Source organism: Hippocampus zosterae, chromosome 8, assembly GCF_025434085.1.
Source record: "Hippocampus zosterae strain Florida chromosome 8, ASM2543408v3, whole genome shotgun sequence".
NCBI classification, from domain to species: Eukaryota; Metazoa; Chordata; class Actinopteri; order Syngnathiformes; family Syngnathidae; genus Hippocampus; species Hippocampus zosterae.
The window spans coordinates 9,889,564-9,915,852 of record NC_067458.1 but is presented as its reverse complement, the minus strand read 5'-3'; the positions used below and the strand labels follow the sequence as shown (position 1 = coordinate 9,915,852).

Here is a 26,289-nt window from a genome sequence, read left to right as displayed (position 1 = left end):
GAGGTGGTATGTCCAGAATTATCCAATAACCAAAAAGTAAGATGTCCATCTGTCATGTACTGCACTGCTTACCGTGCATGTTCATCAAAAATGTGCTTCTGCTTGCACAAAGTTGTGGATGTTTTCCACGCCATATACCTGTAGCTCATCTCTATAACTGTTCCTGTTGTTTTGCTGACCTTGGTTGACATTAAACATGACTTTACTAGAGATTTTACATAATCTGTTATCAAACATTTCAGGAATTAGGAGCTTGAAATCTCAGAATGCAGTCCGAAGAATATCACATCTCCCTCATGAGAAAGACAAATTATATTGAGAGACAGTGTTTCTTAAGCACGCTGCCTTATACAAATATGCTTAGAGTCTCAACTGTGATTGTCAAGGGACCAACGCAGGATGTACCCACTTGTACAAAGTCTGCTGGAAGACTCGATTTGGATACAAGCTCTGTTGAACAACTTTATTCTGTGGAACCATGGTCTTTTATTCTCAACAAAACACGATAGCATGAAATACATTCAATTGTTTTTGACGATTTGTAAGTACAGTATGCAATATATTTTTGTACTTTCTGTTTAGGTCGGAAATTTATATTATCTTAACAATACCACCCATTCATCTTACAGTAACAATACAATGACTTGAATGCTTAATTTGTAGCAATTTTCCTTAGTCTGTTTCAAGACAATTAGTGTGCCATGACATTATTGACTATACGACGTAAAATGTAACATACTTAATATATAGGAAAAGAAGACCTTTAACTATGAATGTTTTTCGAAGAAAAAAAACCCCATGAAGCTTTGTCACTCTGCCTGAAAGTGGAGAGTTAACATTGTTTACTCATTTCCATGCCAGATCATTCACCCATAGCAGAAAGGATTTAGTCGTTTCTAGGAAACCGCCGTGTGCTCGCTTGATCAACCCGTTTGTTCAATTTACTTTGGATGCGGTGTTTAATGGCGGTCTGATGCCCATTTGCTCCCTCATAAAACCCTTTTGTCATTGTCGTTCTCCTCGCAGTAGCAAATTAAAAAGATTCTCTGTTGCAGTGTGGGTCTTGATTATATTGATCATACCAGTGTGAGCAATGTAAAAGTTTAAAGATCCAGCAAAGGCAAACCTCTCAAAATATCTTAGAATTGTTGTTCAGTTGTGATGGATTCCTTGTAACGTCTACGATGCAAGAGATTTAACTAGAAATTGGTCCAGATTCAGTACATCTATTGCAATCGGCTGTAATCTCAAAGTCCAACTTCTTTACAAATGTTTCTTAAATCTTGAAAGAACAAAGCAGAGGACAAAGGCTCGGGGTTTCGTAAAACTACTGGTTGGTCAGTCGGGTGTTGTGTCTTGATTTTAACCCACTTCATATAGACAACTACAGGCTAGAAATGCTGCATCACATATGAATGGACCAAATAAGTCAGTCCTTCATTCATTCAAGTACCAGACCGGGCATTGCTCAACAGCATAGCTTGAAATCGAACTGAAGGGTTACTCTGTATTTTTTTTTTTTAATAATTAAAAAAGAGCCGGAAAATTTTGAGGAATCACAAAAATCTCTCACTGCCGATGACCCCTTTTGATCACATGGTCACAGTGAGCTTTAAGAAAGGAAAATCATCAAATAAATATCAGCAAACTCAACTGTGCTACATGGGGTTTCTTCAACGACGCCACATGAATTGCTGAGAACAAATCAATCACGATGGCAAATAAAGATTCGGAGCCATTCGTCAGCCGCACAGCACTTGCCTGCCGATGGAGCACTTCTGGGGATATATCACACACGCAGAAGATAGCCCTTCTAGGTGATAGGCATGTATAGAGCGAGAACCATTTCAATCCAGTTAGAACAGGTCACATAAATCAAACCTATTTATTACTCCCGGGTGAAAGGAAAAATTCTTTCAACGCTGACCTATGCTTTGTGAATTGACATTTTTAAAGTTGTCTGTAGCATTTATTCTCGAATGGGTTTTAAAGAGATTAGAGGATTTTATTCTGGTGGTGGAAATACTCAACCTTCTTAACAACTGGTGCCACAGTGAATGAAAATCGACCGTGGATGACCAAAAGAAGCTTCTTCCCTGAAATGATCACCAAAAACACAATTTAGGTTGACAGTTAACATAATAAGACAAGACAACCACAGAAAATATATTGGCATTATAAACTGCTAACAAAAAACTTGGTGCGACATTGTGCTGTTTAAGTGTAATTTTTTTGAGCAGTATATTTTTTTGGGCATCAGGAATGAGACTCATCACATTGTGGCTCATTCGGGCAAAATAGATGACATCTTCCGTTTATGGCACAGAGAGCAATTTGTAGAACAGTATAACTGTCAGTGCTTTCCTGCCATCGTAAAGCTTTATTTTACTATGATTATTTACAACATGTGATACATTAATAACCAGAAACAAACCAAAGCACGGTGGAGAAGGTTTGTAGTCTCCATTTTAGACTTGCATATCATTTCTTCATCATGGATTAAGATTATGTTCTATTGTATTATCTTCAACGTGGCTCTTAAATTGATATAAATATTGTGCACATCTATCCAGCCAGAAGTTTTAGAATGCTTTTGTCTTTGCAGCTTGCAGGAAAGTCGGTTGTGTGTACCACCATAGTTACATTTTCCTTAGGGCATCGTATTAATTTGCTCACTTGTTTAGCTTTTAGGGGGGCCCGTTGGTCCAATGGTTAGCGCGTCGACCTCACAACGTTGAGTTTGCATGTTCTCCCCGGGCCTGTGTGGGTTTTCTCCGGGTACTCCGGTTTCCACCCACATTCTAAAAACATGCATTGCAGGCTGATTGAACATTCCAAATTGGCCCTAGGTGTGAGTGTGGATGGTTGTTTGTCTCTGCGTGCCCTGCGATTGGCTGGCAACCGGTTCAGGGTGTCCCCGAATACTGCTCGAAAACGGGTGGGATAGGCTTCAGCATCCCTCGCAACCCTTGTGAGGATAAGCGGATTAAAAAATGAATGAATGTTTAGTTTTTATAAATGTCTCCAACATTTGTTTAAATATACTTAAAATTACTATTGTTAAATAACTGTTATTAAAAATCTCTCAGCTCTCATACGCTGTGGATGTTAAAGCCACAAAAAAATATGCACTTAAATCAGGCATGTACAAGACCGGTCCTCGCGGGCCGCTGTCCTGCCTCTTTTCCATCGCTCCCTGCTGAAACACATCTAATTCAAATGATCAGCTCATGAGCAAGCTCTAAAGGCACATGAACGATCCTCATCATTTGAATGAGGTGTGTTGCAACAGGGAAGGATGGAAGACAGCAGCTCTTGAGGACCGCCCTGGCTTAAAGCCTGCGTTGGCTGGAATATAACCCACCGAGCCGTTGCGGACTTATCAATGTTGCGACAACAGGTGCTGTCGCCATCAGGTAGCTCGTGGGCCGACAGGTTTACGGAAGCTATTGACTGGCGGCAGACTATCCAAAACATCACCAACTTGCTTGGTGTTTGCCGGTTGAGGGTCTATAAAACTGAGACACTTCAGGCAAAGTTACCGGCAACCGTTTTTAAAAACACAGAAGGCACACACTATTCAGTCCATTAAACAGTTTGTCATACTACATGACAGACATATAATACAATACAATACAATACATGCTGATTTATATAGCGCTTTCACAACAGCGGCAGCTGTAACAAAGCGCTTTACAAAACAGTTAACATAAAGTAAAATAATAAACACAACACATAAGCGCATACTTCCCACTAGGTGCAGTAAATACCCACAATGCTTTGCATTTTTACATGTGACATTAACCTGAAAGTCACATAATACAAAACACTTGGGCATTTGTTCCATCAAGGGAAGATGCATTTTTCTGGGTGAAGGCATAGCTAGCTTGCTTACTGCACACTATCGTGGTAAAATGGGCAAAGTCGTTTTAAGAGACTAAATCACATTTGCTCAGTCATCAAACAAAGGCGGATAGTTCTTACAGAGTTGGGGAGGGACGAGTACTGGGCGGTGTTTTGGTCATGCCCCAAAAAATCCAAACCGAAAAGGTGAACCAGAGTTGAATGATTTATCTAAACAATACAGTTCCAATACACTTCAGTCTTTGTACATTTTCAGCAGTTATTTTCCAACATGATCATTTATATACAAATAATTCTCTGAAGTCACCTTGCAGGGTCTTGAAGGCTAACAAAAGATCCAAAAAAGAAAAATCAGCAATTGCAAACTTGTACCCACATAGCACCTGAAATATTTGTGACTATGTGTATTCCAAATAGCACCAAGAAAGATCAAACCTGATAATTACACAGTTTTCAACTTTTAAGGAATTGACAAATTGCAGGTGGGAATAAAACGGACTCATTAAATGCTGTGTGATCTTTCACCATACAACCAGCGTAATTGCAAATGTCATTCAAAGAAGCAGAAGTGTGACCTACTAGTTGAATGAATTATCAACACTTTTCACCCCTGGGATGATGAAAAGACTCCGTTTCAATGTAGACAGTGTTTCAGACGCTGTGGCATATTTTTGGCTTTAAGTTTGTTTTCATTCACTTATTAAGTATTACTCATTGCCCAGCCTGGGGGACCAACAATACGCACACTTCTTAATATTTTAGTGTTATATTAGCACTGGCTCATTTATCCACCAACCTGCTTCCTTGTGACGTGTTGAAGCGCAACCTTGACCGAGTCAGGTTTCCCGACCTGGTCAGCTGCATCACAAGGAAGCAGTGACAGCTCCGACGAAAGCTAAAGTGACTGTCGAAACTGTCAGGTAGGTAAGAGTTTTTCTCGTCACCAAAAAAAGGCTATTGTCCGGAAAAAAAAAGAAAAAGAAACTTTAAACCTAATTGAACAAATTAGCAAACAAGATGAACGCCATCGTGCTATGCTTCTTTGAATTTGACAACATTAGCTTTGTTGACACGCAAAAAGAAAAAGAGAACCGTCCAAATACAAACATGCATGAGCTCAACCTTGTGAGTTATGGAGAAAGAACTCCACTATTTCTGTGTCACAAAGGTTCGTTCAGAGATCTCATCTCTCACTAGCTGGAATGTCTCCAGATTAACTAGCAGTGTTTTGTGTTCGCTTAAATAGTCCTACTGGCATTCTTGGCACGGATGCAGCTCTCTCAGCAGGCGTTGTAAATGGAACTTGCCACTACAGACTGATAGAAGCTCTCCAGTATCATGCTGCCAACACTGAAGAATGTCAAAGACCCTCCTCACCATTCTTAAGATTTTTTCCCCTGATATTTTAGAGAGTGTTCTGAGAAACACACAGCACAAAGCATATTGCTTACTGTTTAAAAAATGTAAATAAATAAATGGTGAATAACAGAAGTTTCTCGTTATAGAAAATCTACGGATGTTGCGAGAGCTGTCGCAACTAAAATTATTCAGTTATTCTGAATCACAAAATTGGTCCTGTGTGATCTGTAATGACCGGTTTTCTGAGCGTTTTCCAAAACAAAACCAGAAATATTCCCCTGTGTCTTGAATATCGGTCTGTTTTTCATACAAAAAGAGTCTATTTAATTACATTTCAGCAGCAGCTGTAAAATAGGGGTTTTGATTCATGGTTTGATTATTCATCAGCAAAAGATACAATTATACCAAAATACACCACTGGGTGTCACCTAAGACTTGGCCCCCACTGAGTAGGACTACCGATGACATTTGACAAACAGCAGTACAGTTCCTTTGGGAAGGAATAATTACATAGCATTCCGAACATCTTTCAAGGGAAAATATTTGCACCACTTTTAACAAAAAGCTCCCCCATTTTTGGAAAGTTTGCTGCCGAGCACACACATACGCACACGGTGATTTTTAAAGTATAGAAGTAGTTGATTGAAAAGCTCTGTGTTGCTAAGTTGATGCAGCAGAGCCAGACTGACATTTAGATGTGAGTGCCATGAAAGATGGTATGACTGAGGCGAGGTGACAGTCTGTCTCAGACAGTCATTGTCAAACACACTCAAAGTATGAAATCAGTCGAAGCAGTGGAAAAGGTGATCACTGTGGTTTGCGTCAAGGTTAGTATTTTACACACTGAAGGAAAATATTGCTTGCTTCTCACCTGGCTAGATACTTTTGGACTGGAGCTGATCCTCTGGCATCAGCAAAACAACATTTTGGGTTTGATAATGGCTTCCTTACTCTGAAATGGTGACTTATTTTCCGCATTATAAGGTGCGTTGGGGTTTTAGGCGCACCGTCCATGAATGGTCTATTTTAAAACTATTTTCCTATATAGGGCGCACCGTATTATAAGGCACATAGAATAGAAGCAACAATAGTGGCTGTGGTTGTGTTATGCATCCACTAGATGGAGCTATCCTGGAATTGCCTGCAATTGAACTCCGTGTAACTTCTCTCCGTGCACTCCAGCTTGCTCCCGTGCTCCTAAAACAAATTGTGAGTTTTATTGACAACTCAAAATTGAAATATGCTTAAGGTGTTCAATCAGCCTGCCATGCATGTTTTTGGAATGTGGGAGGAAACCGGAGTACTCGGGAGAAAACCCACGCAGGCCCAGGAAGAACATGCAAACTCCACACAGAGAGGCTGGAGCAGGATTTGGACCCGGTACGTCTGCACTGTGAGGTCAACGCGCTAATCACTGGACCACCGGGCCGCCAGAAAGTGATGTTCTCTACGTTTGAACAACGCTGAGAAGTACGCAGACTTGCATGGCAACTGATAGACATTCAGTTACATGCCATAGTCATACAACATATAATACATAACTCACATTTCGCAATAGTACAGCGGGGCAGAGGGGCTCTCGGTTAGTTCCTGCCCTGTACTGAGCCACGCAAATGGGCTCATTTGCAGCTTGTGCATTGATGATGCGAGGCAGCGCTGAGCTGCAAGAACTCATTTGAATTGCACGACATACGCTATGATAATATACTTCAAATGTGCAGAGAGATTCTCACTCGGCGTCACAATTTTCCCTGGTCGACTATGAGAGGATTGGTGAGATGATGAGTGAACAGCCCAAATGCTGTGTTTTCAAATGATCTGTTGTCAACCTGCCTGAGCAATTTCACCTGTGATTTAATTTATTTTATTTTTATCCTGAGCAATAAATGTTACTAGCATAACTGTTAGTGTATACTGCACTTGTCACAATGGTAGTAAAAAAGCCACAACTCGAAGGTAGTCATATAATTAGCGGACACCAATCCCTCCGAAGGGGTAATGTTATGTTAGTAAGGTGAATCAACGTTATTATCACTATCAAGAGGCCACGTATGGGACAAGAGACGAGGTAAAATTAACCTTGGAGGTACCTTCGGCAGGGAACAAGGTCTGTTTGAAAATGATTACAAGAGACGGTGTGCATTTTATAGTCTGAAATGCTCCCAAACATTTTCTGTCTTTTATTGACACATTTTTCTTCACGTACCATCAACCACATGTGCCAAATGAACTTTTCAAATTTGTTCGTATCAGGTGAATATGAAAATGCAAAATGCTAATACTGTCATGATTCAGTTTCTGTTAGTCTCCAGCAGGTGGGGGCGATGTTCAGGTCGTCCCAGCTGCGCACCTGTTACCCATCATGATCAGCGGACTATTTAAAGACTTCCAAACCGACAACTGACTGTCGGACAATTCGCCTTGCTCAAGCCATTGTTCTTGTGCACTTTTCTAGAAGTTCCTGATCTTGCTCCGTTTTTCTGCCTCATTGTTTGTTGCTCTCAGTTTTCTGGTTCATAGTCATTGGTTTTTGGTCAGTCATTCTCAGTTTGTATTTGTCGTGATTAGATTCTCTTGTCCTTTTGAGACAAGCTATTTCCGTTTTTATTTTTGCAAGCGCTTTTGGTTTCTCTCATTCTATCCTGGTGTGTTGACCAGCGTCATTATTTGTACCGGTACTTTGTCGGTTTTGCGTTTGTGAATCAACCTTTTTTGGATCATCATCTTATCCTTGTCTATGCTTGTGGGATCCACCCCTATCCAAATAATTCTGGATTGTTCCAAATAAAGCCCAGGTTTATTATTTTTTTTTGTGTGTTATGCGCTGAATACATGTGTGTCGAGAGGGTGAATGCAGCACTCATGTGCACTCATGTGCAATTACACACATCTTGGAGGGAATATTAAGTGAATAATTAATAATTATCTAAGAATTAATAATATAATTTTCCCCCTATGGTAGTCTTTGATTTACAAAGTATTTGGTTGACTTTTCGTCCAATGAGGATGCCACTATTTTAACTGCAGTTTAACACAAAATATTGAATGTATTTACCTGCCATCTTGAGAGCGAACTCGGTCGGCCAACACTACCTAAACGGTTTTGCCTCCAAATCATTTGCGCCAAAGCGTCTGCACATACCTTGCTTGACGTATCTGTTCCATTGCCCGTATCACACTGCACTTGCTCATGGCGAAAGGTCCGCACCACAGCGTGCCCGTATTTCCAACTGCTAACGAAACACTACCAATAAGTAAAAAGTGAAAAAAGGTAAATTAAGAAGTTTTCCCACTGTTACGCAAAGTAGACTGACTACTGTGCATATCATTGTTGCAAACGAAAGACCAGTCTTTGCTCATTTTGAGGAGGAACAGAAGACAAGATGCGTCTTTGTTGAGGCACTGTATTTATCAAGGCTTCTTCCAATGTCCTCATGCCATTACCTGCAAATACTTTCTCCAAAATAGTAAATCGCTCCGCTCGCGCGTTTCCTGGTGGAAATGCTTTCTGATGTTACGTCAGACGTCCTGCAGCTGCGCCGCGCAGCATCGTCCATCAACGCTCCATTCCGTGCTTCCCGTCCTTCGCTCTATACACAATGAATGGGGATGAAGGCGGCACACTGCACTCTGCTAATTTCCGTGTGAAAAGTGCAAAAAGAGCCGTGTGAAACGGAGCAAAGAGCCCCAATGCAGCTTGCGAGCCACGGGTTGACCAGGCCTGCTCTTCACTGATTTCAATTTAGAGTAAGCATTTCCAGGTGGGTTCATACAGAAAATGAAATCTGATGCATTGCCAAATGTTGGACCCCGCTGACACATTTCAAATTCAAATTCAAATTACAAAGCCCCCCAAAAATCTGTCATTTTATAAGACGGCTGAATTCACTGATCATGTCCCTTGTGTTTCTCAGTTAATTTTTTTTTCATTGAAGCAGAACTTAGAGGTAAAAGCTTTGGCAACTGAGATAGGAACCGCTTGGCTGACTGTTTTGCTTTGCTTGCTTTTGTATGACAGATTTGCACTTAAAGTCTAAGGCCTTTCAGGTGTTGTGACACACATTTTCTGATGTGTTCAATGATGAATTTGTGCCTCTTTGTGATAGCTTCTTTTTTTTTTGTTTATCTGGTGCAATGGTGGGAGGAGGACCACAATGTGATTCACTCCAATATATAGTTCCAATCCCTGCATTAGTCACAGTAATGGGATTCAGTGCTTGGGTTTTCTCTCTCAGATTGTTGTTTGTAATTATTTGTTCCCTTTTCGACAATCCTTTTTTGTCAGTTTCAGGTACACTGTGTGTGATATGGACCCTTGCTAAAATGAGTAGCTTCAATGTCACTAGATCAGCCTGGTCTGTGTGTGTGTGTGTGTGTTTGTGTGTGTGTGTGTGCGTGTGTGTTCTTGTACTCACTACATTGTGAGGACCGGCGTGAGTTTTTAACCAACGGAGTGAGGACATTTTGACGAAGTGAGGACATTTTGGCCGGTCCTCACTTTGACACCCTCTAAATCAACTCCAAAGTGTCCAAAACGGGTACCCTGTGCTTTTCCCCAAAGGTCCCCAGAATGGGTCCATGTTGAGAATTTTTCGCCGGGAATTCACACCCTTTTTGCTCTCTACTGCAGCTTCTGTCGAAATTCAGTACTGCACCAACTTCACACTTTTTGCTCTCTACTGCAGCTCGTGTCAAAATTTGGTACTGCAACAATTTCACACTTTTTGCTCTCTACTTCAACTAGTGTCGAAATTTGGTACTGGACCAAAATTATAAATGACAAATCCCCTTGCTGCTCTTTGAAGAGCCACCTTGAGAAATAGTTATTTAAGATAAGATATCCTTTATTCGTCCCACACTGGGGAAATTTACAGCCTCCAGCAGCAAGAATGTATGTAGAAAGAAGAAAGAGAAAAAAACAGCAAACATCTTTCAATTAAATGCAATATGAACACAAAATAATAATTTTTATCCATTTGTGTTCATATTGTATTTAATTGAAAGATGTTTGGGGTTTTTTTCTCTTTTTCCTTTCTTCTTTCTACATACATTCTTGCTGCTGGAGGCTGTAAATTTCCCCATTGTGGGACGAATAAAGGATATCTTATCTTATCTTAAATGGATAAATCGCAGTACTATTTACAATTTTCCTTCACATCATTTAATTATTATTATTATTATGATTGTTATTTTTTATTCATCAGCCTGACAGCAGTCGGTAGGAACGAGCGTCGGTATCTCTCCTTCTTGCAGCGCGGGTGTAACAGTCTCTGGCTGAAGGAGCTACCAAGTGCTGTCAGGGCGGGCTGGAGGGTGTGGGAGGGACTGGCCATCAAAGCTTTTTTTGTTTGTTTTTCAAAGACCTTTACAAGTTATGTGAATTCAATTTTTTTGTGAGGAATGTATTTTATTGAATGTGTTTGTTCTGAGTTTGTGTTGGACTCCTATTATTTCCATGTGATTTGGTTAAATGTATCCGATTAAAATTGGAAATGCAATTAATAATAACAGTACCCAAATTAAGTAAAGCCTCAGTCCTACCCAAAATCCACCATCATTTTTGCAAAACTTTAATTGTATTCAATAGAACGCAATGAAGGGACATAGAATTTTTTTCTTGTCTACATTACATTTTACATTGTCTAGATCCAAAAGTACTGTACTTAAACAAGTAGAAAAATGTATTACATCAAAAAAGAGAGGTTCGAGGCTCGTTAAAGCCACTTTTCATCAGTTGTTTTTGTTGAGGCACAAATAAACGTTGCATTTAGCATAATTTTAAACTGTCTGACCATTACAATTGGACAAAGAAAATAGCACTTTAAAACGATCTGACATATCTCTTCAATGTGTACACATACAGTGAACAACTGTGACATCAGCTCAATGAAATGTAGAGTGAAACTGAAATGAACAGATTTAAACACTAACCTCGTGTACATAAATACAACACAAATCATCTGGTACTAAACAAAGACATAAATGCAGCTCGAAGTGTGACAAACAACGATAAACAAGGCGTTTTCGCGATTCTTTCGCATGCTAATTAGCTCGCTAGCACCGACCTAGCATCGTCGCTATGTTGTTAGCATTCATTTAGCATCATCGCTATGTCGTTAGCAGTACTGTACTCTGAGCTGGCGAGTTTCAATGACAACAATTGAAGAAAAACGATTTCCGAAACACATTTCTAAATAATTCTAAGCACAAGCAGACTTACAGCCATTGCTTTCGAAGGTGAAACGAAAGGAATATAACTCAGGAGGACCAGTTGCAACGACCACAATCGGGCTTTCTGGAACGATTAGTCTGCTACCAACACGGCGTCTGCTACCCACAATGCACCGCGATAACTAAATGAATATTCTAAACACGATTTCTATTAATGAAATGGCCCGAAACTTTTACTGTGGGCAGAACACTTACATACAGGAGTTTATGAATAAAATGTGTGCGAGAATTAAAAGCCGTTGAGAGACGGCATCGTGTTTGCACATGGTGGCCAACTCCTGCTGAGTGCATCAAGCCGAATTAATCAAATATCTTATCATAAAATAACTTATCATGGGGATTGACAATAGGATGGCACATATTTTTATTTTATTGGATGGATTCTGGAGTTGGTGTGAATTCACAAATACTGCGAGAATTCAGCTTGCAGGCATGGTTTTCCTTAGAAGAGGCTGTGAATCAGTCGCCAAATGTCCGCATGACCAATGTTCCCTCTAAATTGTGCTCGTGAGCAATTTTGCATAGCTCTCGTGCTCCCAGCCGCACACGGTGATGCTGGCGCGCACAACGCGCAGCTGCAGGCAACATTGAAGGGGTGTTCACACGGCACACATTTGCTCCGGCCCTGCACCGATGTATTTTGTTGCGATATATTTTGCACCGCAGCAAAATGTGTGGAGCGTTCACACGAACAAAGCCGCTGAGCATGTCAGCACCGGCACAGCGTCGTTCAGCCCCACTTGCATTCACACGGCAGTTTCTGCAGCGGAGCAAAACGACAGAAAACAAATGACCTGTCGTGTTGTTGTTTTTTTTAAACATATACACAACTCAAGGACTACTGGACAGGAACGTCCTTCTCCTTCTCGGTCTCCGTGCCTTCTACTCGAGAGTGACCGCCCCCGAAAAACGCAAATTAACGATGACTTCAATGACACTCAGAAAAGCAAACACGTAATGCGCCAAACAGAAAATCAGAGAGGAAATCACAAAATAAATTATATGGGGGTGGGGGGTTGTGAGCACACAACAAAGGAACAAACTACACAAACAACTCAGAGACAGTCCAGATGTTACCAGCTAAGTCTTGTGTCGTTATTAAACAAACACATGCAGTCCGACAGAGCGTGAAAGCAACGCATTCTCGCCGTACGTAAACTCTTCACAAGCATTTGCTCTGGAGCAAATTTAACCCAGTTGCGTTCACACGTGCAAATTTACATCGGTGCTGCTGCGCAAACGAGCTTTTGCTCCGGAGCAAATTTTTAAACCACCTCCCTGTGGTGGATCAAATTTGGTCCGGTGTAAGCTGTTTTCCGGGGCTACGCCGGAGCTAATTTGCACGCGTGAACGCTCTACTGGGGCAGCCCCGGTGTAGCACCGGACCAAATTTTGCCGTGTGAACGCCCCTTGAGACCGCTTAATTCACGAAAACCATATGTGGACATAGTTTACGAGCCCCTTAAATGAGCCTCTTTGTTTGTTTAAACCTCTTTCACACTTTTCGGTGGACAGGAGACTAGAAATGTTTGTGTTTAACTAAATGACATGCTTTCCATGATTAATGAGTAGGCAGTGTGGGACCATATTGCTACAGGTTGTATTGAGACTTGATTATTCTTGAAAAGACCCATGCTAAAATAAAAGTAACGAATGAGGGCTGGTATATATGTTACAACTCTCTATTCAGTGGTTTGATTTTTGCTTGTTTTGTAACATATCTGCTTCATGTAACTTGTGATCTCAGGTTTTAGACAGGTGTAACGCTTGTTTGATTTTGCTCACCGTGGTCCAAGTAATACTCAGGCAGTTTGTGTGAATGCTATTACAAATGGAAAATTAGAAGAAATATTGCTCATGACCTTGCTGCATGTCCACACGAATGACTCAAACTTAAATACTGTGGAATATTGCATGTTTCAAGTATGCCGACTCTAATCAGAATTTGAAAATGCTAGCTTAAAGCTCTTCTCATGGTCTCACCACCCGTGGGAGGGGTCAAAGGGGTCGGGTGCAATGCGAGCTGGGCGGCAGCCAAAGGCGGGGACCCTGGCGGTCCGATCCTCGGCTGCAGAAGCTAGCTCTTGGGACATGGAATGTCACCTCCCTGGCAGGGAAGGAGCCTGAACTGGTGTGTGAGGCAGAGAAGTTCCTACTGGATATAGTCGGACTTGCCTCCACACACAGCCTAGGTTCTGGACAGCTGAGCAACGCTGTCTTGGGTGGTGATCGAGGGGAGGTCAAGTTCGAGATAGTGAGTGATTGGAAAGAAAAGCCACCAGCTGTTATAGGTCTCAAAGGTCGCAAAGAGCCCTCATTTTGTGACTACTCTTGTTATAATGTATTTTGTTCATATACCTGTACTGTATACTGCCGTTTTTGTGTTATTTGTTTTGTTGGGGCATATATTTTTGCATTTGACTGCATGTGTTCTTACACATGTATTTTGTTAACATACTTGCATGTTCATAAAGGACGTGTACCATAGTCATGTCCCACATAAGGAAATTGTTATCAAGACTGATTGAGCAACGCAACCATGATTTCTACTAAAGAATACTTACTGTTGTTACTTACTGGATTCCAGCAAATCATAATGATCCAGTTGAAATGTCCAAATCAGAATGAAACAAATTGGATATGCTGGGAACACTTCTGCAATACAGTACCTAACTCATTTTTTCTTGCAAAGCGTTGTGGCTGGCTTCTGCGCAGCTCTGCTAATTGAAATGTAAACAAACTCATGTCTGGGGGGAGGGGTGCTGCAAAAACTTCGTTTTGGAGCAGGTAACAGCCGCTCCTCTTCATGGCCAATGACTAAGTCAATTATCAAAATTGCCACAGCCTTTTTGAACTTTGAGGTCTGCTGTGAAGACGAGCATGATAAATTTTGAGCAACATCTACATACAGTATTTGAGTAACGAGGATCACCAATGTCACATACTCCGCGCACACACCGTTTTTTTAAACTGACTTACAATTTTACAATTGTTTTTAAAGCAACATAATTCCAAACTCTAATATGGAATTTAGATGAAACAATTATTTACTTATTGAATGCAAGTCATATTTTCCAGTTTCAATGTCCAAAGCTGAATGAAATAAATTGGATATGCTGGGGACACTTCTGCAATACAGTACCTAACTCATTTTTTTCTTGCAAAGCGTTGTGGCTGGCTTCTGCGCAGCTCTGCTAAATGAAATGTAAACAAACTCATGTCTGGGGGGAGGGGTGCTGCAAAAACTTCGTTTTGGAGCAGGTAACAGCCGCTCCCCTTCATGGCCAATGATTAAGTCAATTATCAAAGTTCCCACAGCCTTTGTGAACTTTGAGGTCTGATGTGAAGGAGAGCATGATAAATTTTGAGCAACATCTACATACAGTATTTGAGTAACGAGGATCACCAATGTCACATACTCCTAAAATAATTACAGCAAATAAAATTATATATATGTTCACAAACACAACCGCACACACAGTATATTTAAACTGACTTAAAAATTTACAATTGTTTTTAAAGCAACATAATTCCAAACTCTAATATGGAATTTAATCGTTTCTTGGTTTCTTGGAATTGGAATTCTTTACTTATTGAATGCAAGTCATATTTTCCAGTTTCAATGTCCAAAGCAGAATAAAATGAATTGGATTTTCTGGGGCCCTCCATGAGTCGTCACCTTACCGTGGTGGAGGGGTTTGTGTGTCCCAATGATCCTAGAAGCTAAGTTGTCTGGGGCTTTATGCCCCTGGCAGGGTCACCCATGGCAAACAGGTTCTAGGTGAGGGGCCAGACAAAGCACGGCTCAAAGACCCCAATGATGAATACAATAAATGGATCTAGGTTTCCCTTGCCCGGACGCGGGTCACCGGGGCCCCCCTCTGGAGCCAAGCCTGGAGGTGGGGCTCGTTGGCAGGCGCCTGGTGGCCGGGCCTACACCCATGGGGCACAGCCCGAAGAGGCAATGTGGGTCCCCCTTCCCATGGGCTCACCACCCATGAGAGGGGCCAAAGGGGTCGGGTGCAATGTGAGCTGGGCGGCAGCCAAAGGCGGGGACCCTGGCGGTCCGATCCTCGGCTGCAGAAGCTAGCTCTTGGGACATGGAATGTCACCTCTCTGGCAGGGAAGGAGCCCGAGCTGGTATGTGAGGCAGAGAATTTCCGACTGGATATAGTCGGACTTGCCTCCACACACAACCTGGGTTCTGGTACCAGTTCTCTCGAGAGGGGTTGGACTCTCTTTCACTCTGGAGTTGCTCACGGTGAGAGGCGCAGAGCAGGTGTGGGCATGCTCATTGCCCCCCGGCTCAGTGCCTGTAAATTGGGGTTCACACCGGTGGACGAGAGGGTTGCAGTCACCGATGTGGTTAAAAAGCTCCTCAGTGGCAAGGCCCGGAGTTCCTCAAGGCTCTGGATGTTGTGGGGCTGTCCTGGTTGACACGCCTCTGCAACATCGCGTGGTCAACAGGGAGAGTGCCTCTGGATTGGCAGACCGGGGTGGTAGTCCCTCTTTTTAAAAAGGGGGACCGGAGGGTGTGTTCCAACTACAGAGGGATCACACTCCTCAGCCTCCCTGGTAAGGTCTATTCAGGGGTGCTGGAGAGGAGGGTCCGTCAGGAAGTCGAGCCTCAGATTGAGGAGGAGCAGTGTGGTTTTCGTCCCGGCCGTGGAACAGTGGACCAGCTCTACACCCTTAGCAGGGTTCTCGAGGGTATGTGGGAATTCGCCCAACCAGTCTACATGTGTTTTGTGGACTTGGAGAAGGCGTTTGACCGTGTCCCTCGGGGAGTTCTGTGGGGGGTGCTTCGTGGGTATGGGGTACCGAACCCCCTGTCTCGGAGTTGTTTGTTCACAACCCCCCGCCCCCCATAGAATTTATTTTGTGATTTCCTCTCTTGATTTTCAGTTTGGCGCATTAGTGTTTGCTTTTCTGAGTGTCATTGAAGTCATCGTTCATTTACGTTTTCTTGGGTGGTCACTCTCGAGCAGAAGGCATGGAAACCGAGAAGGAGAAGGACGTGCCGGTCTAGTAGTCGCTTGAGTTGTGTATATACAGTACGTTTTAAAAAGAACCAACACGACAGCTCGTTTGTTTTCTGTCGTTTTGCTCCGCTGCAGAAACTGCCGTGTGAAGCGGCTTTTTACGTGTGAACGCTCCACATAATTTGCTGCGGTGCAAAATATATCGCAACAAAATATATCGGTGCAGCGCCGGCGCAAATGTGTGCCGTGTGAACGGCCCTTTAGTCAATCAGTTCCTACAACAACAAATCGCAACCGGCCCCTTGCGAGGTTCTGATAACCTTCAATCTTGGCTCCGGCCTCCCTGTATGAGGTTTGCATGTTCTCCCCGGGCCTGTGTGGCTTTTCTCCAGGTACTCCGGTTTCCTCCCACATTCCAAAAACATGCATGAAAGAATAATGGAACACTCTAAATTGTCCCTAGGTGTGAGTGTCAGTATGGATGGTTGCTCATCCATGCGTGTCCTTTTAGAACAGCTTTTCACATGGCTACACTGTAAAAATGAACTTTTGGTTTGAAAAAAAAAAGATGTCTACATTAGAGATTGTGCAGGACAGCTGCGTCTTTGTCAGTGGCTAAGTACCCACTCGTTGATGAGTACCTAAGAATGCAATGGACAGTAATTAGGGTGTGACACATATTTGGTTTCTGTGGGGGGTGGGGGGGGGGGGGAACAAAGTGGAGACTCGCTTCGTTGACGCAAAGTTTCACATCAAGGTGAGGGGCCTGAAATTAGCGTCTTGTAGCCCGCGAGTGTGAGACGCCTGTATTAAATTAAGAAACATTTCACATCTTTTTGGAAAGGCAGGTTGGAAATATAGGTTGTTATTTCAGTATTATTGGATGACTACATTGATAAACTACAACTTGAGCCCTTCTGACAGTTTCGTGGTATATTGGTTTCAATGGCAGCACTGTTAAATGCTGGATGCGGAAGGGAGCCGGTCACCTTGTTGAAGTGAAGTTGTAGTCTTGGAAGTAGGAAAAATGGACAAACATAAATATGGAACACCTTTGACAATATCCCAAACTGTAATAACCGAAGCAGAGCATTGCATACACAGTGTAGGTGTTTTATTTGTTTTAATTTCTTTGATTGATAAATTAATAACTAAAGTGTTTTAAAATGTTGTTACAATACTTTATGTAGTTTAGGAATTTGTGTGAATTTTTGATTATGTTATATGAAACGTTAAAGTGAGAAGACCATGAAAGGGTTAATCATGTTTAAGTAGTTGCTGCTCTGCCCATCCCCCCGCTCTCCCCCTCGCATCAATTAAGAAGCGGTTGGCTTCAAAGGCTGGAGGAGCGTTGTCTTCCCGCGATACTTTTCGGCGCACTCAAGCCATTTATATTTCTATACCGGGACAACCAACACCATTTGGCTTTTTGACGACATGGAGAAAACACGGAGAAGACTCGCCCCTAACCGGGAGCACCACCGTCAGAATGAGAATGCTCAGGTAAGTAATCATCCTTTCTTTGTCGAGCGACGGGTACCCGCGAATACGAGTGTCGTCGTAACAATCTGCGTACTGAGCACCGAAGGACTTGTTACTCGCGGCGTACTGTAAACTCTAGGCCGATTTTAATTTAAAGCTGCTTTATGTAGTTTTTTTTTCTACACGAAGAAACAATGGCAAACTACGAACACAGCAATTTAGGATCAACGCACATGGCTTGCGCTCAGGCGGTTACGGCAAGGCCGCGTCGCGTTGAATTTATGTGGTTTATATTTCGGCAAAAATGAGACAGAAATTGTTAGTTTCTGTACTCATACCGAATTGAAATAAGTAGAGAAATGAACCAGTGCTAAGGCTCGCTGTATTATATTAAACTAGACCTGTTTAGTCTAGCCAGAAACCATTTTTTTCTCGAGAAAATTTTATTTTTTAAATTAAATACCGAATGAATGAGGGGATTGCAGGCCAACGCGAGCTGCTTTACTGTGTTTTTAAATGCCAGTTGCTTAATTTCACAGAGCATCCGAAGCGTGTATCCGACATGAGTTTTATCATCACAGGTTCAAATACTACTCTGTACCATTTTATTTATTACTATCATATTTTGAGTTAATTTACATAATCATATTCATTTTACTCTTTTTTTCTGCCTGTCAACTAAAATGTCCATAGATTTTTGCCCAGTTTTTAATTTAATAAATTATATTATTTGTCTCTTTTCCATGAGACTAGAAAATGCATGCTGATTAACTCATACTTTGTTTTATTAATGGCGGTTTTAGTTCCATCTGGTCTACTTTCCATCCTGTGAAAATGTGTGACGACAAAACATTGTCGTATTTTCATGAATGCAAGTTGGAAGACAAGTGTTGAAAACATTGGCAAAGACAGATAAACTTTGTACAGAATTGCCGAGATCTAGCATAAAACTCTTTTTCACCATCTCAGTTGTCTACAAAATTAACAATTTTCCCTGTTTTTCCCTCTTCTGCCCTGATGTGTAGGCTCAAATGCGTAAAGCCCAACCATCAGGGCAACATACACCTCTTCTCAAAGAGAGGCCTGGTGCTGAGACTCATTCCGGAGCCTTCTCCACAAGGTCAACACCATCATCATCATCAGAGGAGTCTGTGTCATCCGCCCAAAGTGGAGATGACCACAAACCAGCATTCAGTGAAGGGAGGGGGTCCCGGTCGTCCAACAGCAGTGGATCAGAAAAGGACCACATTGATTTGCATGAAGCTAAGGCCCTCAAGGCAAAATGTAAATCAAAACAAAAAGGTATGAAATCGAAAGGAACAGAGAAGTTAAATGATGGCCAAAAAAGGAACTACCACCAATCTTCGTGGATGTGACACGTGCCTCAGAAAATACGCACAAGAGAGCAAGGCCAAAAACCCAGAACTGTTGAGGTCAACAAAATTAAGGAAGCATGTTGCTACCTTATGTCAGCTTCTCGACCTTCTCGATAAAACTTTCCAAGTGGCCAAGATTGCCAAACTACTGTTTGCGATGGAACGTGGGACAGAGTCGCTTGAAGGGAAAGAGTCTGCAAACCCTGGACTCTGTTATATCACTGGTATGTAAATTAATATATTTTTAAAGTCATCCCCTTCCATTTATTCTTTTCTCCCTCTGTCTTTGTTTCCACGACAGTGTGCATGTCTTTATCGGCATATTTTCTTTTACCTTCATATTTTAGTGTAAAATTATGTTTTCTGATTTCTGACTGTGAATATTTCAAAAGGAAGAGCACATGCAGCCACCTCAACCAAAGGTCTGAAAGGTGGCAAAAAGAGAAGACCAGATCCAGGGAGACGACAGGAAGCTCAAGATGGTATGTAATAAAAATAACATTAGTAGTCATAGCAGGAAGAGGGATGCCAATATATGCTCTAGAGTTCATGCTTGAAATTAATATAGAAACCTTGAATCATTTCAAATTAATCACATTCAAACGTTAGACCTAATGTTGACCAAATGACCTACTTCTAAGTTACAACAATTTTTAGTTAGACACCAATTGATCCCAGTTGCCTCTGCCTCTGGCACCTTTAACCAGAACCTTTTTTTCAATGATAACAATAAGCAGACAAAAGCACACACATATGTATGTCGAGTTATTTGGGGGGATGTTGCAGCAACTTGACAGGCAGCTCCCTCTCACTATCCTCACACGTGTGCTGTTCTGACACACATCTGTCTTGTGGATTAAAAGTAACGAACAATGATCAAAGACAGAACTTTTAATCAAAAAGGTAGTTAGTGATAACATGCGATCGATACCGTTCTAATACCGTTAAACTACAACTGATTAAAGCTGGTTAGCATGTCGACCTCACAGTGCAAAGGTGCAGGGTTCAATTCCGGTCCCAGTCTTCCTATGTGGCGTTTGCTTATTTTTCCCACCACATACCTGCGTGGGCTTACTCCAAGTACTTCGGTTTCCTCCCACATTCCCATAACATGCATGGCCGATTGAACACTCTAAATTGTCCCCAGGTGTGAGTTTGAGATGGTTGTCTCTGTGTGCCCTGCAATTGGCTGGCAACTTGTTCAGGGTGTCCCCCGCTGACCTCCCAAAGACAGCTGGGATAGGCTCCAGCATGCCCTGCGACTCTTGTGAAGATAAAGCGGATTGGAAAATGGATGGATGTTTAGTAATTCCTTGACCTTGACAGCTCTCATTTTCTCTGTGTCCAGACCATTTGCATAAATGAGAAAACCCTTTCATTCTCAGAGCAAGAGTGAATGTCTTCCATCCATATTTACATGGTGTAAATGTCATCTTTCACAGAATGAGAAGTGCCACATTCAGCTGTAGCAACGAGATCTGATGATGAAGATGATGGAGGCGGTAACGGTACCAACTTGGACACTGAAAACACAGGTAATGCTTTCAGTTTGACTTGGACCATCTGTCACTGCACCATTGCTATGTTTCTGAGATGTAAGGAATTTCATTTGAGTACATCATCTTGCTACAAGGCACCTACAAAAGGCCACCGAAGATGCAGTCAATTAAAGAAAGAAATTATGCTGATGACGCTGATGACGACATGAGTGATGTTTCTGGCAGTGAATATGGCGGTAATGTTTTTTTGTCCGACTTGAATCCTCTTTTGCTGTATTATTGGCATATTTCTGAGATGCATGTGGAAAGAACTTTGATTCTATCAAAACATTATTTTATAGATGGAGGGGTGTGCCATAAGACAGTTAAGAAGACTGTCAAGAAAAAAAAGACAATGTTGGGAAGACATGGATTGGGTGAGTCTCTAACATTAGCACAAGTGACATGTTACAGACCTGGCATTAGTAAGATTTTTTTTCTTGCTCTAAGTCAGGGGTGTCAAACTCATTTCACTCTGTCAAACTCAGGCCACATTGGCCTCGGTAGATGTTAAGTGGGCCGAGCCATTAAAATTATACCATACTCTGCTATAAAGAAGCACAAGAACATTCGGAAATGTAGAAATTTAATGAACATATCTTTTTACAAAACATTTCATGAAGCACCTTAGATTTCCTTAGACAAATGTGCGATTGACTTTTATCATTCACATATATGCATCGCAACTGATTGTACAAGGGCACTAAACAAGTAATTGGTGTTGAAAAATACAGTGATGCACTTTTAGATTAAAGGAGATTTGTGAAGGAATTTTTAAGCCTTGTGCATATAAATTATAAATTTAATCCCTGCCTATACCTTACAAACTAAAGAGAGTGCCATTAAATGTGTAAAGAACAATGAATTCAAATGTCCTTGATAGCATCTGCTGTTTTGGGTCCGTCCGTCTCAGTGACAGACTTAGACTGCTGTTGTCTTCTTCTCAAAACAATGTGTCTTTCTACTCTGATCAAAACGGTGTGTCCCCTAGCGGATACTCCATGAATTGCATGTTATTCAAAATTTTCGTTCCATGTCTTTTCTGCATTTTTTTCACTTTTAAATGATCCTGCGGGCCTGATCAAACCTGCTTGTTGGACGGTAACGGCCCGCCGGCCGTATGTTTGACACCCCCGCTCCAAGTCCTGATTGTTTTTTGTACATTCCAATATATCAGGAATTACAAATGTGTATCATCAAAGCATATTCACCCAAAGTATATTATTATTATTATTTACAGTCTATGACGCATCTTTCACACATGGCCAAGAACAACCATCAACATCAGGGAGCGCCACCAAACGAAAGAGGATTGCAACACTTACACATGACGACGATGATGTTGAAGACAGCGGTGAGTCAGTGCATCGTCAACACAACTCAAAGTTTCATTACCATTATACTAACATGCCAACTTTCTTAGATGAAGAGGACAAAAAGACTGGACACAGATCTCTTGGGAAGAAGAAGACAGCAGTTCGAAAAGAACATAGTGAAGTTGGTAAGATGAATTTCTGTTGGATAGATCCGTATAACAATTTAAGAAACTCAAACAGCACAAGTCACTGTGACTTGCAGATGGAAAGACGAGTCGTTGAAGTGGTCTACTCAGTTGTAAAATTGTCTTCAATTTCTATTGTACAGCAATTTCTCTTACAGGGTTATGATATAATTTGGTTACAGTAACACACTGATTGTAATTGAATCCAATTAAAAAAAAAATCTGACCAAAGAGAGATACAGTCGAACCTCTCGACAACAAAATGTTTGCAGCCAGAAATATTCACATTCACACCATCACTGAGCAGGAACTGATCCCACACAAGTCATGCGAGTATACCACTACACCACAGGTGTCAAAGTCAAGGCCCAGGGGCCGGATTTGGCCTGCTACATCATTTTATGTGGCCTGCAAAAGCAAATAAAGCATGTCGAATTCCATGAGGCTTGCTAAAGTCTGAACCAAAATCTCAAAATGTCATATGAAGTCCACAAGAACAATCATTATTTTTTACTTCTGATTTTAAAAGTGGTTATCCATCAATATGTTATGAGTGGTGTATGTAATGTGGAGGTGATTAAATATGTATATGGTCTCCCAAAATTCATAATGGCCCTCCAAGGGAAACCATAACTACAATGTGGCCCGTGCCAAAAATGAGTTGGTCACTCCTGCAATACACCATCAGCAACCAGAAGTTACATATTTGGTATCTGACATTTGAATGGATTGTAAAATAATGCATTTCACTGCAAACAAGGAAAACTGGTAATGCATACCGTATTAGATAATATTCACCACATATGTTGCTCTGAAATCGGCACAGTGGTTCAGGCTTTGATTGTAGCTTCGAAACATGAATGTCAACAGTGCCGCTAGATTACCATTTATCGCGGCCTCTGTGTGTCATGGATTTTTTCAAACATATTCATTAAAAAAAAGTGAAAATGCTGCAAAAGGTCCTCAAGAGGCAGTGAAAATAATCAAAACAACAGCGAGTCACATAGAGCAACATATACAGGACTGTGTTTACTGTATTTCGTTATTTATACACTAACCTAACTTATACATGTTTAAATATATTAGTATATAGCATTAAGTACTGTTAATTACTACAAACATGCATGTATACCAGTACATTTGGCCTTATAAATATTTATACTCATACACATGTTCATATACCTATATGGAGGGTGGGGGGGTTTTGCTACTTAGCGGATTTTCGTTTATCGCGGGTGGTTTCGGTCCCCATTAACCCCGATAAACGAGGGATCACTGTACTTGCAAAGACTGTTTTTTCTGTACTTCACAATAGAAGGCTTCAGAAATAGAAAACAAAAGTTTGGGGCATGCTGGAGCCTATCCTAGCCGTCATTGGGCTGTAGTCAGAGTGGTTACCTTTAGTGGTTGCCACCCAATTGGGGGGCCCACATAGATAAACAAGACATTAAAGGCGGAGACTAGGCAAAAAACCCCACATTAATTTTAAGGATATTGAAAAATATTGAATAATGTAAAGAGCATAACACTCATGAATCATGCCTTGAGGGAAATTGCTGCTGAGGTGTTTTTAAGTCAACAAAGTTGCTTTAAACTAGATGCCTAAAACATGTTTTGAATCAATGCATTTTTGATAGTTTTTATTCTGGTGCCGTTATCAGTCAAGGCAGCGTTCAGATTTTAATACAACTTCAAGAATGTCTGTTTATATTCAACTAAACCACTAATAACCCTCTTTTTTTCCCTCCAGAATTGGAAACTAAAAAAAGGAAGAGACCCGGACTCCAAAGGAAAGAGCAGCAATTGATCGACACCTTTCAAAATTTGTAGCATTAAAGAAAGTTCCAAGGAAAGATGACTGCGTTAAGTGTTGTAGTCAAGCATCGCCAGACCTTGAAGACCGCACATGGAGAGATATTCCACAATGAAATTATTAAAAGATATGTAATTGGGGAAAAAAGCTTGAAGATGAAAGATAGAGAGAGGGAGAGACATAGGGGGGAGATAGATGAAGGGAGAGAGGGAATGGGATGAGAGAGAGGGGAGAAAAGGAATAGAGTTTGAAAGCACAGTTATTTGGTAGGGTATATGTGGGTTCATGTGTTAGTGTGCGTTTTGAAGGTTGAAGTTTTTCAGGTGTTCTTGTAAGTTTTGAATAAGAGTACTTTTGTTTGTCAAAAATAAATCATAAAGTCAAGTCAGCTTTTATTGTCAAATATGCTCTCTGTGTAATGTACAGCACAGATTAAAATACTTTCCTCTCTCAGCCACAGTGCAAACATGTGGCGTATTGAACACACAAATATCAGAACTAAATAAAACTAAATAAATGACAGTACCCTGTTAATGGTGATAAACTGTTTAAAAATAATATATCTGATTATAAATTTACATCAATAAATGTTTAGTAAGGTGAACGGCACCTAATCTACTTCAAAATCATTAAGAACGCATGGCCAGTGCCCGGTCCTCACTTATCTAGTTAAAAACTTTTTCTTAACCTTTGGTGTTTTATTTAATCTAAAGGAATGTATTGCCTAAGGGCGCCCTCCTGTGTCTAGAAATGTGTCTTTTTCATTTCTTTTTCAAGCAGAAAGGGTGGTCCTCGCTTTGTAGGCCTTTTTACTCGGTCCTCACTGTGCAGCAAGTGCAGGAATGTGTGTGTGTGTGTGTGTGTGTGTGTGTGTGTGTGTGTTTGTCTGTCTACTAGTCATTCTGTTTGTAAACTCATGCACTGACCACTTTCTGATAAAAGTAAATGTGCACAGGGCATTTGGAACATTTGACTTGCTTGAATTTAATTTGATCTTGCCTAAGGGAAGAAATGTGTATGGTACAAACAAAAACGTGGATTTTAAGGGATGTGAACAACCTTGAAATTCAATACTCAATCTTGTCGTTTCAATTACAAAGTGTCTTATATTTCTAAACTGCTACAGTGTTATTATGGCAGCATGAATTAAAAAAAAACCCACACATTAAGTAGCGCACTTTGTGGTCCATTCTGCGTGTGGTTGTTAGGTTGGCTTTTATTTATGGTTCTATGTAGGCAGTACAGTATTAACATTTCAGTTCATCTTGGCTGACATTCAGCACTGACTGATGTGGGTCAAAGATGAACTAATGTTGATCTAATTTTCCATCACCCCAAAACCAGCCCAGAAAGCACTTTTCCCGTGAGACAGAAGTAGAAGTTGAGATGACAATATCAGGCTTCTTGTTATCTTTTATTTACAGCTGACTCTGTTTTTAGACAGTGGTGCCCACTGACCGTCACATTGAAAATGTCAAATCTCGACTGCTGTCTGTTGACACAAAACAGCTCCGGCTGGTATCTGTCCACAGCAGAGGCGATTGCTCTAAGACTGCAAGTGAAGCTCAGCTTCCCCTAAAATGTCCAAAAATAAGTGATTGTGTGTACATGTCATTGACTAAATATATGCTCCAACGAGCTCAACTTTTGTTCCGAATCAGCTTTTTATAACTAGTTACGACGCGACTCTCTTCTCATTCATTCCCACAGCTTCACTGTGCTTTAAACTGTGTGGACGCTGAGCGTCGACCGCGCGGACGCTGGATGTCGAGAGAGTTCAGTGTAGGATGTCCTAATGCATTGAAACGAGACGAGTCATTGGATAAATGCTGGTTTTGTCCCGCCCATCGGATGCTCAGCGTCTCTGGGAGTCTACGGACGGTGGGTGTTTATGGGCTGGCCCGGACGCTCAGCTTTTCTGCATGATAATTGGATGATCTGTCTGAGGCTGAATCTCTTTTTGATTGACAGCGAAATGAACCAATCACTGATCTTTTGGTCTTGCCGCCCGTGGGAGCATTTTTCAATTCTCATTCTGTTCTGAGTTGAACTGGAGACTTCTTCTCATAATCTTAGCGACACTCTCTTTGTTGAAAAACGACGAGCGACAGATTAATGTTTAATTTCTGGTGTGTTTTATTGT

At 41.4% G+C, this 26,289-nt stretch overlaps 1 protein-coding gene across 3 annotated transcripts in view; it reads left to right on the top strand.

The window, feature by feature from the left end:
* LOC127605911 (cAMP-specific 3',5'-cyclic phosphodiesterase 4C-like) overlaps nucleotides 1-26,289 on the top strand; it is a 100,092-nt gene that overhangs the window by 32,706 nt on the left and 41,097 nt on the right. The window lies entirely within an intron of this gene.